The sequence below is a fragment of the Cryptomeria japonica genome, chromosome 4, assembly GCF_030272615.1.
Source record: "Cryptomeria japonica chromosome 4, Sugi_1.0, whole genome shotgun sequence".
In the NCBI taxonomy this organism is placed as follows: domain Eukaryota; kingdom Viridiplantae; phylum Streptophyta; class Pinopsida; order Cupressales; family Cupressaceae; genus Cryptomeria; species Cryptomeria japonica.
The window spans coordinates 568,354,125-568,371,660 of NC_081408.1; positions in this window are offsets into that span (position 1 = coordinate 568,354,125).

Genomic DNA, 17,536 nt, shown 5'->3' on the forward strand with positions numbered 1-17,536 from the left:
AGTTCTGAATCAATTAACCAGACCATAGACCTAAACCAAACTCCCCCTTTGACTAATATCTTAGTTTAGCTCTATTTTTCACATGAATATCTCTCTCCCTTTGACATCAATGCCATAAATCTAGCATAAACATCAAAGAAAAACCATAGATCCTTTGAACCGCACAGCTGACTACTCTCCCTGAGTAGTAGCGCCACCACATCAATCTATAATGAATAATAGCTCTGATAAATACATACCAAACTGATGCCAATCAACATCACTTAAGTCTCTATCGGAGGGGCAAAGGCCCCCAATCTGTCTCTAAAGAACTCAAATGATTTCTTGGGCAAAGGTTTAGTGAAGATGTTTGCAATTTGCTCTTTAGTGTTCACATAAACCAATATGACTTCATTTGCTTCTACCTTTTCCTTCAAAAAGTTATACTTGACTGATATGTGCTTTGTCTTTGAATGAAATACTAGATTCTTTGACATGCCAATAGTAGCAGAGTTATCACAGTGAATAACTACCAGTTCATCATAGTCTATCCTTATGTTTTTCAACATTTGCTTCATCCATATAATTTTTTTATAGTTAGTAGCAGCAACAACATACTCAGCTTCAACAGTAGATAAAGAAGTGCATGACTGGTTCTTGCTGATCCATGAAACAAGTTTATTTCCAAAAAGGAAAGGTCCACTGGATGTTCTTTCACGGTCATCTATATCTCCAGCCCAATCTACATCTGTATATGCACATAGTGTAAAGTCATCATCTTTAGGATACCATAAACCATATTCAGTTGTTCCTTGTAAATATCTGAAAACATCCTTTTTACTTCACTCTCATGATTTTCTCTTGGATCACTATGATATCTTGATACAATACAAATTGCATTCATTATATCTGGTCTAGTCTGAGTCAAATATAACAAACCTCCAATCATATATTTGTACCTTGTAGGATTTACCAGAGCTGATACATCTTTCTTTGTCAATTTCTCACTTGTAACCATAGGAGTACCAACGGGTTTAGAATTTTCCATACCAAATTTCTTCAACAACTCTCTAGCATACTTAGTTTGACAGATTAAAATACTTTTATCAATCTGAGTAATCTGCAAACCTAAGAAAAATCTCATTTCTCCAATCATAGACAACTCAAATTCATTCTTCATATTATCAGAGAATTCCATACATAACTTTTCCTCACCTCCAAATATGATATCATCAACAAAGACTTCAATAATCAATATGTCATCATTAGTGATCTTATAATACAAGTTACTGTCAGCATTACATTTAGTAAAAGAAAGCTTGAAAAGATATTTATCCAATCTAGCATACCAAGCTCTAGGGCCTTGCTTCAATCCATAAAAAGCTTTCCTCAATTTGCAAACCATGTTTTTGTCATCTGAAAGTGAAAATCCATCAGGCTACTCAATGTAGAATTACTCTTCAAGATCTCTATTTAGAAATGCACACTTAACATCCATCTGATGAACCTTGTATTTCTTATGGGTAGCATAAGCAAGAAATAATCTCATAGCTTCAATCCTTGCTACCAAAGAAAAAGTTTCATCATAATCAATTCCTTCCTGCTGAGAATATCCTTTGTAGACCAATCTAGCCTTGTTCCTCACAACTTGTCCATCTTCATTCAATTTATTCCTAAAAACCCATTTAGTTCCAATAACATTCTTATTTTTAGGTCGGGGAACTAAAGTCCATTTGTTGTTCTTTTCTATCTGATCCAATTCCTCTTCCATAGCTTTCATCCAACATTCATCCTTACATGCCTTAGCTACTGATGCTGGTTCAATTTGAGAAATTAAGCATACCTCTTCAGCTGCCAACCTTCGTCTTGTCATCACTCCTTTTCTCTTGTCTCCAATGATCTGATAACTAGTGGACAACTAAGAGGGGGGGGGGGGGTGAATCAGTTGTCAACAAATTATGAAACTTTAAGATCCAAAAACCTTTTACTAGAATGTATAAACCAAATACCATAATAGTGGATATGTCAATTAGGCACAATCATAAATCATAAACCAAATACCATGCATGCACAACACATAACACCAATATTTGTACATGGAAAACCCGGTAAAAGGAAGAACCACACTGGGAAACCCTACCCATAGTCAGATGATACTTATGTAGTAAGTATGTGATTACAATAAGGGGCCTGCACATGTAGGAAGGCACACTACCTAGAGTGCACTGCTCATCACAAAGGAGCCTCATTGACTACAAAAGATCTCAGATGACAATATAGAAAGAAGATTGAATTAAAAGAATAACATCTCCCATGCCTGAGTACAGTTTTGATTAAGCTCAATACTAGAGGTCTTAAACATCTTACACAAACCCAATTTGATCACCTATGATTTACCAAAACCTCTACATATGATTACAACTTTATTCGCACACAGATAATTCCATAACCCATGATCTACAAAGAGATTTTACATCATATTTATACAAACCTGGGACCTAAACAATTAGGTCGGCTACCTAAAAGATAATACAATAGATCCATTACATAAAACAACAAACCAATGATAACCCAAGTCATCCTGAGACCGAAACAACATTATCCAATCAATAAATCCAACTAGTAATGCATCAAGAGCATCCACAACCACATTACACAAACTGGTCCATAACCTAATAGAATAGCACTAGACCTAAAATTGGTCGTCATAAGCCAAATGCAACATCACCAATCAATTGGAACAAGAACAAGATAATCATTTGTTGGCATTTTTGTTGTTTATGTTGTGATTGTCATTGATGGACACACACTTGTATTGAGATCCCCTTTATATGTATGAGCTCATGCTCAATCGGTATTTGTTCCAACCGGTATGTTGTATACTAGTCTTTAGACTAGTGGTGATTTTGCAGAATGTGTTTCCTAGTCTAAAGAGGCATGTCGACCCCAAGCGGTTCATAGATCACAAGCGGTATGAGGGAGCAAAGCGGCACAACACATTCTTACTAGTCTTCACTTTTGTCAAACCGACAACCGGTATTTTGTATGAACCAATAATACTCTGTGATGAGTTACCAATCCACCGATTGTTTGACGGTGCTGACACATTGACGGTGCTGACACATTGACGGTGTTTTTTGTGTCATGTTACTGAGTATGTCTAGATTCATTGAACTTAGGAAATTGTAATGTAATCCTATTGGACTGACATGAAATCAGATTCCTTTAAAAGGACATCATGTCTAGGGTCTTAAGTTGTTGCTAAAAGGGTTAATGTCGAGCTAGGGTTTAAGGTGGAAGTTGAGAATGATCTTATCTAAGAAGATCAAGTTGTAACTATGAGAGAGAGAGAGAAGGCTGAAGTAATGCTAGAATGCATTAGCTGTGAGCAATACTAGATCTAACCAAGCAGTTTGTGATATTAGATAGATCAAACACTTGTTGATTACTCACATCTTTGACAAGTCTGTAGCCCTTAACCGGGTAGGCCTCAAAGCTATTGTAAAATCCTCTAACAAGGTGGTTCACACATGTGAATCTAAAATCCTCTAACAAGGTAGTCTTTAATCAGACTTATCTCCTAATAGAGATTGAGATTCCTAACAAGATCTGTTCTGGTGAAGAACATTATAAGACCTTAACCAGTCTGGTTTCTATTCTGTAGATAGTGACTTGTGAGTTCCATCTCACCGTGGTTTTTCCCAATTGGGTTTCCATGTCAAATATCTTGTGTTATGGTTGTATTGCTTTTGTGGGTGAATGCTTTATTCGCATTTTGGTTTGCATGTGTGGTAACCGGTTTGACTGTTAGACTGCTTTATCGGTTTATCTTTAAACTGTGTAAGTGTTTTAGTGCAGTACTTTTTGGCATACTAATTCACCCCCCCCTCTTAGTATTCATCAATTGGTATCAGAGCCTACCTTTCTATAAGTTTAACCACTTGGAAAGAGATATGGGGGAATACACCATGAGGGAACTTACTCAATGGCTAACTAAGTCTGAGCAAGCCTATGATGATCTTATGGTCAAATACAAGGCATCTCAAGCAAAAAGGAGAGAACATGCAGAGAAGCTGATGGAACTATTTGAAAGTAGTTCTGAAGATGAAGCTAACATGGAAGCCATGATTGCTGAAGTAAATAAACTGAATGATTCAAACTCCAATCTGAGAAAGGAGTTGGAATGACTGACTATTTGGTTTAGTCAAGAGCTTGAGAACCGGAGAAAAGCTGAAGATTGGATAAAGGATAGAGATCATGAGATCTCCAAGTTGAAACAAGAGATTAGTGCACTGACTGCTCGCCTTCATGAGAGCAGAATGGAAAAAGAAGACATGCAAGGAGAACTAAACATTGCCATCTCTGAAAATGCAAGTCTAATGGAGACAAACACTGCTATTTCCAAATAACTCTTTGAGTCGAAGGAAATACTTGCTAAGTTTGGCAAAAGTACTATCAAGCTAGAGCAAAAGCTTGAGTCATCTAGACTGGCAAAGAATACCAATGGTCTTGGTTTTTCTGGACATGAGGAAGGAGAATCCTCAGGAACAAATGTTGAAGCATCAAAGAAGCAACCGACACTCAAAGGAAAAGGTAAGCAAAAATTCAAACCTGTTTGCTTTAACTATCTTAAAGAAGGACACACTGCCAATGTATGTAGGAGCAAAGCCTACAATAATTTTCCTTATTTTATCAACAATGTACCTAGATCCAATAAATTCAATGGTCATTGTTATGCATGCAACAAGTTTGGGCATAGAGCATTTGAATGCAGGTCTGTAATGGATAACACTGGAAGATATCCTCAAAGGACCCAAGGAATTGGTCCTGAACCTTTTATGAACCGGAACCACAACTGGTTTAATGTTTTCAATCATCAGTCAAGAAGTGGTGGTCATCAAGCGACAACTGGATGGAGAGAAAGTTGTATGATCTGTCATGGTCATGGTCACTCTGCTGCAACATGCAGAAGGAAGAATGGAAACATGTATAGTGGACCTTGGAGAGCACCTGGACTTGTTTGCTATCACTGCAACAAACCGGGTCACATTGCAAGATTCTACAGAAGCAGAAAAAGTATATTTGATGATATACTGGTCACTCAGGAAAGAGAAATAGATGTTGAAAAAGTTCAAGGGGACATGAAGAAAACATGGAAGAAGAAACCAATAATGTCAGAAAAGGAACCAGTTTCTGCACCTAGTGTGGAAATATCAGAATCGGCAAACTAAGCCTTAAAGGCTTAGGGGGAGCAAACAGCGAAATGATTTCAAACCCCCGGTTGACACCAGTAAAAGACCTTAACCAGTATGCGATACCTGTCGCTTGGTAGAAGACTGAAAACAGTAAAAAGGCAAATTAGGGTTTACGCCCTAATAGAGGAGCATTAATGACGGTAGGTGAGAGACATGTATAAATGCATTTTTCAATCATTTCTCACTATATGTTTTCGAGCGAAGAAAAGTTTTCAAGTGCAGAGCAAAGAAAAGGTGATTTGAGCTTATATTTCAAGAAATTGAATAACCATGAAAGAGATTCAAATCCAGTTTGCAAGCGGTAGTGGAGAACACAAAGTGGTGATTTGGCATCCAACCGAGAGTGAAGTGAAGCAGAATCAGGAAGCCCTAAATTTGCGTTTGAAAGGTATTTTTTCATGTTCTTGAAATACTTTACAATGGCTTCTGCATCTCATACCAGTTCGAGTACATCCATAGAGTCAGAAAGTTTTATTCAGAGGAATTCCAAATATAATGCTTTATCACAAATTCCAGCTAGAGTGATAGTCGAAGAAGGAATTTATGATTATACTGATTGCAAAATAGAAGACCTAGGGTCTTTAGCCATTCACACTTAGTTAGGTCTATTTTGCGGCGAGGACAAAAAGATCAAACCTGAATTTAGTGTCATAGAGAAGAAGAAATTCCACAACGCAGTATATTTTTTGGAAGATTTCATGGAGGATCATATCAGAATTATTTTGAGCAGAGTCCATGGTGACAAGATGTACCTGGAAAGGATGCATGATATCATGCCTTAGGCAATTCATACAGTCACCGATTTCTGCAACATAGGGGAAGTGCCAGCCCTGAGAAATGTGAGAAAAATGGAAATGATCAAGCTCACCAGTTCAACAAGTGATTCACAGGGTATGACAGCCAATCTTTTGAAATACATCTGGTGAAATACGCCTGCATGGTGATAGGATACAGAATATTTTCAGCTAGCAGGATTAATTCTATATCTGTTGCAGTGGTAAATGCCACTTACCGAATGATAAAAGAGGATGCATCTTTTGACTTATGCACCGGCATGCAAAGACAACTCCTGTTAAATCTTAAGGCAATCAAACAGGACAACTCACTGAGGTTTAAGTTTGGACAACTACTGGTAGGGTTGTTCTTTTATTTCCAAGGCTACTTTCCAGGTGTAGGAGATGTCCAGTGGTCCCCTGACCAACCGGTAACCAAGCAGATAAAGGAAAGCGTACAAGCCATTGGAACTAGCTACCCTGAGGTACTGAACAAATATTTTGATGAGTTCAAAAGAAAGATGAGTTAGAGGGTAAGAATATCAGGTGACATAGTGAAGAAATATGAAGATGACATCTATTTCACTATTCAGGTGGACAAATGTTTAATGGAGGTTGTTGAGCCTAGAATGGAGGAGGTAGAGCCAATGGGCTATGAAGTTATATTTGACATGCTAGAAGGGTATGCCTCAACCCTTATTGCCTCACCTCTTGACCCAAAGGCTAAGAGGACCAGAACCTACTTGGAGAGGATTGCACCAGTTGAAGAACCATTGGTGAAGAAGGGAAAAGAACCGGTAGCTAAGAAAGCTAAGGTAGTGCCTGCAGCATCGGCACCGGCTACCACTGCAACTCCAAGAGTGACCAAGCGGTCACTGGCAAAGAAGAAACCGGAGGTAACACCAAGAAAAGTCTTCGAAAGAAAGAGGAAGACTACGGCAAATGAATGGGACTCCGAAGAAACCGAGTCTAATGAACAGCCAAAGAAGGCAAGACAAACAAAGAAGATGAAGAAGAATGAACCGACAACATCCACACATCCGCACCGGTAAATATAGACATCTCCTCATACAAACCTTTGACACATTGTCAAAGAATAGTAAAAAATATTAGGAGAAAGTTACTTCATGATTTAATAGATTATTATGATGAATTTAATAGTGAGGAAAAAGATGAAGTACTATAGGAAATCATTCTTTATTTATGTAAAAATGACTAGTCACCATCAGAGATTAAATCTTAGACACCAGATTCATTATTTAAAGCATTAGATAATAAATGGCGCATTGCCATTGAAAAAGAACAGGAGATTAGGGAGAAAGTCTTTGCACAGTACTTCCCCAAACTCTCAAATTCAGAATTATTTGATGCCCTGGATCAAAATAAAGGTCTCTTCTTCACAAGGAGAAGAAGACTCTAGTTGTTGGAGGGGAGAGTTGATGATGTTGAAAAAGATACACATCAGCATATGGCTCATGCTATCAGCTCTCACAAAGCACGTATGGCCAACCTCCGAGCGGAAAAGGAATTGGTTATTTCCTTTGGGTTTTCTTTTCGTTTGGGTTGCGTGTCGTGTGATTGGTGGACTTTCTTGGTTTGCATGCCTTGTGTGTGGTAAATGGAGTATTTTATCCTAAGTATTTAATTCAATTTAATGTGTTGATTTACGCATTAGTAATTGAGAAATTTAAAATAGATAGTTTTCTTTTATATGATTAATCATTAATTTAAGAGATTGCTTTATCTATATTTGTAGCAAGCTTAAGTATTTAAATTGAATTAATGTGTTCATTTACGCATTAGTAGTTGAGGAATTTAAAATAAATAGGTTTCCTTCATGAGATTAGTCATTTATTAAAAAGATTGCTTTATTACGTGTAGCGAGTTTAATTTAATAGTTAATTTTAAATAACGAATTTAATTAGTTTATGCGTTTTTAAAAAGGAAGATTTAAAGTCATTTGGAAATAGAAATAATTTAACCACTTTTGCATTTTGGGAAATGAAAGGGTAAATTTTATTATTTAAAGAAAATTATTTTTTAATTTGTAAAGTTTGATATAGTGTAAAAGGTTGATTTTGGAAATTAATTTAATTTAAATACTTTACCCTTGTCAATAGTTCGAAATATAAATGTTGGCTTAATTAATATTGAGAAATTAAAATTAAGATGAAAAAAAGAGAGAAGTATATTAATTAGAAAATCAAGTTAAATCAATTTAATAGTTGAAAAGAATTATCATTTCTTTTTTAATTTTAAAAGGGCTTAATTTTCAAAATTAGAAATTAGGTCAAAAGGGGTTTTCAATTTAACCTAAGTTGAAAAATATTTTTGGGGGTTTTTGAGTTTTTGTTAAAGAAAGAAAATATGGGGGTGGACATTTGGGGGAAGGATGGGTTTTTCTACAGCTGCAGGTTGGGCTTTTCTTCAAAATTCTTGGTAGGAATGCTAAAGGAGGTAGGTTTCTTGTTTATCTTTTATTTCATTATAAATCGAAAGAAAATGTGTTTGGTTCTTTTTCATGAAAATTCTGGTTTTTTTTCTTAAAAATGGAAAGATAATCCATGGATGTTCTTAAAATTTGAGTTGTAGTTTTGAAAATATTGGTGGATATTGGACCAAGAATGTTTATATGGTTTTGTGATTTAGCAAATCTTGGCCATTTGAAAGTTATTGTGTTTTTGGGAAAATCATGGACTTGTAGGAAAATCTCCCCATTTGATTGTTTTGAACATTCTGGAAAATATATATATATATATATATATATATATATATATATATATATATATATATATATATATATATATATATATATATATATATATATATATATATATATATATATATATATATATACATATCTGTGACTGTGAATGAAAAAGATTTAGTTTTGTTTTTGTTTATTAATATTATATATATATATATATTTTTTGGGGGGGGGGGTATTGTTTTGATTCTTTTTTTTTTAAATCAAAGAAAAAGAAGAAAAAAAAAATGTAAGCCAAAATATTGGGGGGGGGCATTAGGGTTTGGCGGCAGAGGAGCCGAAGCTCACGCCGCGCTGCCTCCCCTTCCTCCTCCCCACGGGAGTGCCGCAGGGGTTCCCTGCGCCCACAGAGGCCGCCTGCGGTGGCCACAGTCACCGGCGCCCGTGGTGGCCGCAAGGGGGAGCTACGAGCCTCTCCCGTGATGGGAGGTGGGCCCCGCAGTGGGTCCCCCATTTCCTTCTATTTTTTATTATTTTATTTTATTTTTTATTGTATTTTTTTTATTATTTAAAAATAATAATAATAATAGTTTTTCTCATGGAAAATAAAATTTTCAATATTGCATAATGTACTATTTTTTAAAAAAGAAGCAAAGATCATTTTATTTTTAATGTTAAATATTATTAATATATATTTTATTAACAAGGGTTAATAAATATATTAATTAATATTAAATTTGAAATATTTGGATTATTCAATCCGTTATTAAAATATATATATATATTATAAATGGGATTAATATATATATATATATATATATATATATAATAACAATTAATTGAAAGATCGTGCATTAATAAGTTATTAACTGTTTATATTTTTATTATCCGGGGGCTAATAATTATATAATGATTAATATTTAAGTTTGGGGAGCTGTATAGATGAGGGAATACCCTTTGGGAATAGATAGAATAACTTTCCTTTATTGGAGATTTCTGAAATAAATCTAGATAGAACAACTTCTTTTGTTTGAGATTTTGAATTAAATCATATTTATTAATCGGTGATGTTTTAAATTTTATGTATTCGCCTTGTCAAGTAATGGCACGACCTTGATAGGAGTGGTAGGACCCTGTCGTCTAGTTGCTTGTGTTTGGTCTTAGTCGGTCAAGTCCCTAGTTAGGGAACCGTCAGTTATGAAACCCTTGTATATGCTTTTGATGTATTCAGTAGGATCTGCTTCAAAAGGGATCATTATGTAATTATCGACCGAGGTGGTTGTTGTATAGTGGTTGTGTTCACCTATATGGCAAAGATGTAAAAGACATGAAACTTATGTAATCCTAACTATATTAAATGTTAGAGGGGTCTTGCAATTGAGCAGACCTAGAGATGTAGCCTTCTAGGGGTGAACTCCGAGATCATATCCATGTTATGCGATGCTTTTGTCACTCTTATTTCATAGTTTAAGTTATCATGTATGGTTGCATTATGTAAGTGTATAATGGGAATTTTAATGAAGCTAAATCTCAAGTGCATGAATTTAGTCATTTTATTAAATGTAGTAATTAGGGTCATAAAAGATTGTAATTATGATTATGGAAAAGTATTGTGTTAATATTAATTAAAAGAAGTAATAATGGAAAGAATCTCACTAGGTTTCAACTATTGGATTAACTTGACATAAAGTTTGTAATTTGAATGTAATGAATGTATAACAAATCTTGGGTTTATGTCATAGTATCTAGATTGATAACTAATGAATGAACCTCATTCGGCTACTTACCGTATTATCTTAATAAATGAATATCATCATGTTAGCTATATTTCACTATATTGGATGAATTTATTTAGTTGTTTAGGTTTTATTCTAAACAAATAATCCTCACCAGATTAGTTTTATAATTGGATGGACTCAACTGGCTATCCATATTATAACCTTAATAAATGAACTTCTTCAGGATAGCTATAATTGAACTAAAATGGAAGAACTCATTTAGTTGTTTATATCTTACCCATAGCAAATGTATTTCTTCATATTAACTTTATTTTAAACTAAAAAGAGTGAACTCATTATGTTAGTTATATTTTAATCCTAATGGATGATCATCACTATGTACTTATATTTTTAATCCTGAAAGAATGAATATCATCTTGCTAACTATATTTTAATTAAAGGGATGAACTCATGTGGCTATAGTACATTTTCACCTTAATGGATTGAGCTCCTTCTCTTAGTATTATTTGAACTTCAATGAGAGAACTCTTTGGCTATTTACATTTTATCCTCTATAAATGAACTAGGACTTATTAGTTGGTTATGTTTAAGACCAAATGAAGGAACCTTGTTTTATTATTTACCACTTAATTCTTAATGAATGAATTTCATCTCATTAGCCTTACTTTTAACTACAAAGGATGATCTCATTTGTGGTTGGTTACTTTTAAACCCAAATGAATAAACTTCATTATATTAGTCGCATTGTATCTAAAATAGAAGAACTCATCAAGTTAACCCTACTTAAACCTTAATGGATGAATTATAAGCTAATTATGTTTTAAATTGCATTGAGTAAATATCCTCATGTTAGCCTCCTCTCAAATCAAAATAGATGAACGCTTCCTAAATTCTAAAATGTCTATTTATCAAACATAACATATCCATGTCTTAAGCATTAACTCATAATTAAGATATCCAGCTTAATTGGATCAATTGTTGCGAGTTGAGTTAGGTGTGAGGTTACGTAATCACGTTGGGAAACTCCTTAGGTTCGTTTAGTCTTCTACTGTGTTATCTAAGCTTTAGATAACTCTAATGTTTCTTAATGTTGTGTCTTATTTTTAACACTCTTAATTATTAATTTAAAAAATATATATTTACACTCCATTTGATTGTTTTTAACTTAAACCCTTCGGGGTTTCCTGGCGGGGCATTACATGCTTCATCTTGTAGGAAGCTTAGAATCTACTGATTAGAGTCAAAGACCTACAAATTTACTTGATTATTAGGCACTACTGGTCTGACTACAAGTCTGGTCTTATGTTCTTTCTCTGCTCCAACGTGAGATGGAATGTCATGTTGAGCACCAATTTCTACTAATTGGTCAGCATGTTTGTTCTAATTTCTTGGGATGCTAGAAATATTGAAGGCCTTAAATCCTTCAATTAGATCCCATACTCTATGCTTGTAGGCCTTGAGAAGGTAGTTCTTGGTGGTGCTTTGGGCTCTAATCTGATTCACAACAAGCTCACTATCTCCAAACACCTTCAAGTATTTTATCCCTCTCATTTGTGTCGTTTGAAGACCCAAAATCAGAGGTTCATACTCAGCCACATTGTTAGTGCAACTAAAATGAAGTTTGAAAGAAAAGTAATATTTCTCCCCTCTTGGAGAAATAAGAAGCACACTGGCCCCTGCACCATTCTTGTTCCTTGAGCCATCAAATAACATATCCCACAGTCCATGCATGTCATTTCTCTCTTTGTATAGATTGGGGATAGGGGCATCCTCTTCATGGATGCAATATGCACCAAGGCCCGTGTCTTTGATCTCATCAATAAGATCAAACTGAAATGAATTTGTCCATTCATCAAGTAGGCAATCAGGAACCTCCTCCAATTGAGTTTCAGGCTCTCTTACTAAACTTTGTTTTCCTCATGGAGAGTATAATTCATGTTGATAGGACTTGGGGTGTAGGGTTTAATGTGATCATTGGAAATGGGCTCAGCCCTAATGGTTACTTTTGTACCATATCTTGTCCTAAGCAATATTTTTGACCAATCAGAAGATTGGTAGCCACCTATCTTAGCAGTGAATTCCCTAGATAAGCAAATAGCAAAGTGAGCAGGGAGTTCAATCACTGAGATGTCTTGCAACACACTACAACATGGGAAGGCGTGCAAGGTTAGATTTAAATCCTTAATGACCCCCATAGTCTTAACTGATGTGTCATAAAGTTTCACCACCACTCTTGTTATAGGTTCATACTTGATACCTAGGTAGTCAACTACTCCCTTAGGCATAACTAAGCTACTAGTCCCACTATCTATCATGCAATTATGAACAAGTTTATCTCCTATGATTAATGATAGATAAAAGGGGGGATTCTTACTTATTTTATTTTGACTTTTTTCTTCCAAAGGCTACACCAAGCTTGTAGGAGTGGAAATGTTGTCACCCTTGCTTGGAGCTTCTGCAACATTCATATCGTTTAGGGCCTATTGAAGTAGATATATTTGAGATGGAATAGAGAGTCCATCCCACATTGAGACATTGAAGCTGGCCCTCTCCATTTGTTCTACTATGCTGAAAGGAATGAAAACCTTAGTAGAAGCCTTTGTAGCAACAATATCAAGCCTTGATATTGCAGGAACCTTTGGTTGCTCCCCTTGTGTGACATTTTGAGTCAAATCTTGTTCTATATTTGGAGAATCCAGCTTATCAGGGGTCTTTGGCATTGTAGTTTTCATGGTGTCTTGTGGATCTTGGACTACTCTGGTAGAAGTAACACTAGGGTCTATGGCCCTCTTTTTGGATCTTGTATTGCTGGCCACATTGTCCCCTCTTGTTTGATTTATCCCACAAAAATTAGTCTCCTGCCAATTCATGAAAGATGAATCGCTTTGTGGGTGATTAGAACAATCACCAAATTTTTGTTGTCATGATGTTGTTGGTTCATTTTGTGTTACTAAGGCCTGAGAAAACTCACCATTTTGATAAGTGTCTTGATTATGAAGTTCATTTCATGGAGTACACCAATCTTGTTTCTGAGAAAGATTGTTTTGAATTGGTACTAGTTCTTTTGAGGTGCTTGTAGCTAAGGGATTTACATTGTTTAAGGGCCTAGGATTACTCCATTGATTCTTCCCTTGATAACTAGACCTCTATTGTTAATAATTCTGATTTGAATATTGGTAGCACCTATTGTTGGCTTTTGGTAGTTGCCTCTTGAGTGAGACCAAATTGTTTCCAAACCCCTGCAGTTATTGTTGTAAAGTATTGATCATTTCCTATATTGATTCCTCAAGAGAGGTCTGCATCTCATTAATTTATGAATATGGTGGAGTTGGTGCAGGTGTGAGCAAATGACTTGTATATGTCATTGGTATTAGTGCCAAAGTAGGCTATTGTGTAGGAGCCTCTGGAAACAAAGGAATTGGAGGCCTAGGAGATAATTTTATTGCTTGAATTAAATTATTTTCTACCCTTATGGTAGTATCATATGCTCCTGGAAGATTATCTCCTCCCATGGACTGTATCATAGCAACAATATCATTGTTTAAAGCCTTAATAAAATATAAAAAACACATGGTTTGATGAAGGCTTTACTAATGATGAGATTCTATCCAATGTCTTTTGAAACCTATTGTTAAAATAATTCATGAATTCATGGGGTGCTCTTTTGATTGTAGTTAGCTTCTCCATAAGTGACAGATGGTCACTTTTGTCTTCAAAATGTCTGCACAATATCTCCCCTAACTCATCCCAATTGTGGATGGAATTAGGAGATAAACCTCTATATCATTGAATGGATTTTCTCTTGAATGAGGAGGCAAGAAGCCTCACTACAACATTGTCTTCAGTGACATCAAACACAATGCAGATGCTTGACACATCTTGGATATGTTCCTCCGAGGAGGTAGATGTCTCTCAAGTAAAAAATAAGTAAAGCCTTTAGGGTTTCTATTGGGATATCATTCCTTTGGGTTAAAATAAAAGGGTTTCCACCATTAAAGGTGACAAAGTTGTGTGCCCTAGGGACTACCATGTGAAATAATGATCTATTGATGTGAATAGAAGGGCCTCTAGATTGAGAAGGTCTAATAATAGGAGGGGTAGAATGAGATCTTAGGGGTGTGGATATTTCTTCTTGGGTTCCCTTTTAGGTTACAAAGAATGCCTACCCTTCTTCTCTTATAATTAGAACCTGAAAGCTTATAATATTGAAAATTACCTCTAGAATATGCTCTGGTTTGAATTCTTGGCATGAAAATGGCAGCTGGTCATCACCAAGAGTCTGAATTTGTCATGAAAGTTTCTAAGTGCTTGGTTTGATTTCCTCCAAAGGTAGGAAATCTAAGAGAAACACTCAATCCTCAACATTAATGTTTGAAATGTGAGTCCCACTGGATGTGCCAAAAACTATTGTATGATCGGTGGATTAAAATGGAGCTAGATTTTTCTTGAATGCTTTAAAAGTATGTCCCACAAAGCATGCCAAAAACTATTGTCTGACTGGTGGCTTGAAATGGAACTAGATTTTTCTTGAATACTTTAAACGTGTGTCCCATCGGGTGTGCAAAAAACCGTTGTCACAAAAGTTGAACCCGCTTGATGAACAACTGTGATCATCAACCTTGTGCAACATGGAAACAACCTCCCAAGAGTGGGACTTGCAGAAGTGAGGTTGAGTCTTTGGAGAAGGTCTACTTCCTATCCAATTTGAGTGCAAGTGTTGGACCAACCCAACATAGATAAATCATAATCTACTGATTTAACAAGGAAAAGGGGAGAAAGAAGGGATACTTGAAAGAAGGGAAATAAGGTTTTCACCTAGATGGAAGCTTGATCCTCTTTGCCTATGACTGCACAAGGCATCAATAACACTACCTCAGGTATGCAGAAGTTTCTATCTAAATAAACTTCCTAAGAATAAGTGAAGGTTGGAATTATATAGGAAGAAGAGAGGAATTAAAGTAATTCATAGTCAACATACACAAAGGGATCAACACAGTTAGATAAGCTAAAGAACCAAAAAGAGATGCATTCAATAAAAGAGGTAGAACACACTACACAAATTATCTAAGCCAAAAAAAGGCAAGAAAGATAATTTTATTAATGCAAAGGAAAGACAACATTTAGAGTTATAGAAAACATGAAATTCTATAAAAGAGATGAGAAAAGGAGTCTGAAGTAGGGTTACAAATTTGCCTTTAAATATTAGGCATAACTTAGATTGACCTGGAGTTAAGAAAACCTAACCCTAGCAAGGGATAGGTTGATCAGATCAAGGATGATGTGATGACATGTTGAATTCAACTCTGAGAGCATCTTCTATCTATGGAAAAGCGAAAATCCCTACAAAAGGAGGAAATATCCACAATTGAATGCACTAGGATGATGTCTATAGGCACAAATTTCTTCATACCACATTGAATGAGCATGGGCGATGGAGAAAAATGTCTAGAAATTTCTTGCAAATCCATGGGGAGGTACAATCATTCCTTAAAAAATTGAAGACTCCTTCATTAGGATGGCATTTGAGAAGGCCTTCAGACCCATCAGTCCTCTATCTGCAAAAAGGAGCCAGAGGTGGTGTCCAAAACTGGTCACAGGGTCATATCTAGAGTAATGGAGGAGATCCCTGGTAGTTGGACTAAAATTGAGTTGAAATCTAAGTGTCGACCATGTTGGCAATAATGGAGAAAACTGAGAGGGGGTGTGAATCATTTTGCACAAAAAATTACTTAACTTAAACGCAAACTTAGATTCGAATAAAAGCACAAATTAACACCACATCAGTAACACACATAACACCAATATTTTTGATGTGTAAAACCTGGTTAAGGGAAAAACCACAATGGGAACCTACCCATAATGAGATAATACCCTATTAGGAGTAAGAGAAATACTACAATGGGGAATGGACATGCATTCAGGCACACTGCCTAGAGCTCAGTGCTCAAATCATAGAACAAGAAGGGATACAACTCTTGGGAAGGCTCACTGCCTTACAAAAACATTCAGATTACATCTGAAGAAACATGAACTGATGAAATATCATCTCCTCATACCAAGTTATAGTTCTGATTAAGCACATATACTCAAACTCTACACTTTCACACTTATGCACACTCTTTCGCAATTCTCCTCTTTTCTCCTCTGCTACCAAAAGATCAAAATAATATTCACACACACAAATACATCTCTCTAATAAATATTACATGTATTTATACAACTCATCAACCTATATTACAAGGTCAGCTAAACCCTCAACACAAATTATAAAATAATAACGTCACACACTACAACAACACATGCAGACCAAAACAATGTTGGCTAAGACATAGTCTGGACCAAAATCAACTAGAACACACAACACCAATAAGAATTACACCTTGATCATCTACAAAAAGCTACAATCACCATAAATCTCACATAACAAAAAGAACACCACCAGATCAAGAAAATGATCAATATCGTGCAAAAGATCAATGTGGACCAACAACATGGATAGAACATGATCTAGAAACATCCACAAGCAATGAGAATCACCACAAAAACAACTGTCATATCACCACTTACTAGAATATTTATCATAATTATACCAAACCTCAAGAACATCAACTCAACTGACTGACAAACTAAAAGATTCACTTGCGGACTTCCAAATCATGAGCCATATGAATTGAGAAGACACCTAAACGTCCCAAACACTCTGTCAAAAACCACAAATCAAGACATTGCAATTCTAGAGCAATGTAGAGATCCAAAATACCAAATAAAATGAATAATTGAATATCAACCATAATACTGGATCACATAACTTAATACAAATATTATGTGGACCATTGAAACTTCTGCTAAATTAACTAGAGATAAGCATCTCAAAACCCATTAAACCGCAACAATTTATCTACAACATACTGACCAAACCAACTCATTTAATTTGACTACAATAATGGAATACACAGAAGAAAATATTGACTGTATCAATGAAAAAAAATCATTCTAGTAAACTTCTGAACAATATCCAACAATCTCCCCCTTTGGCATTGATGGCAGCATATGAATGTGAAAAATAATCAATGCAAAGAAAGA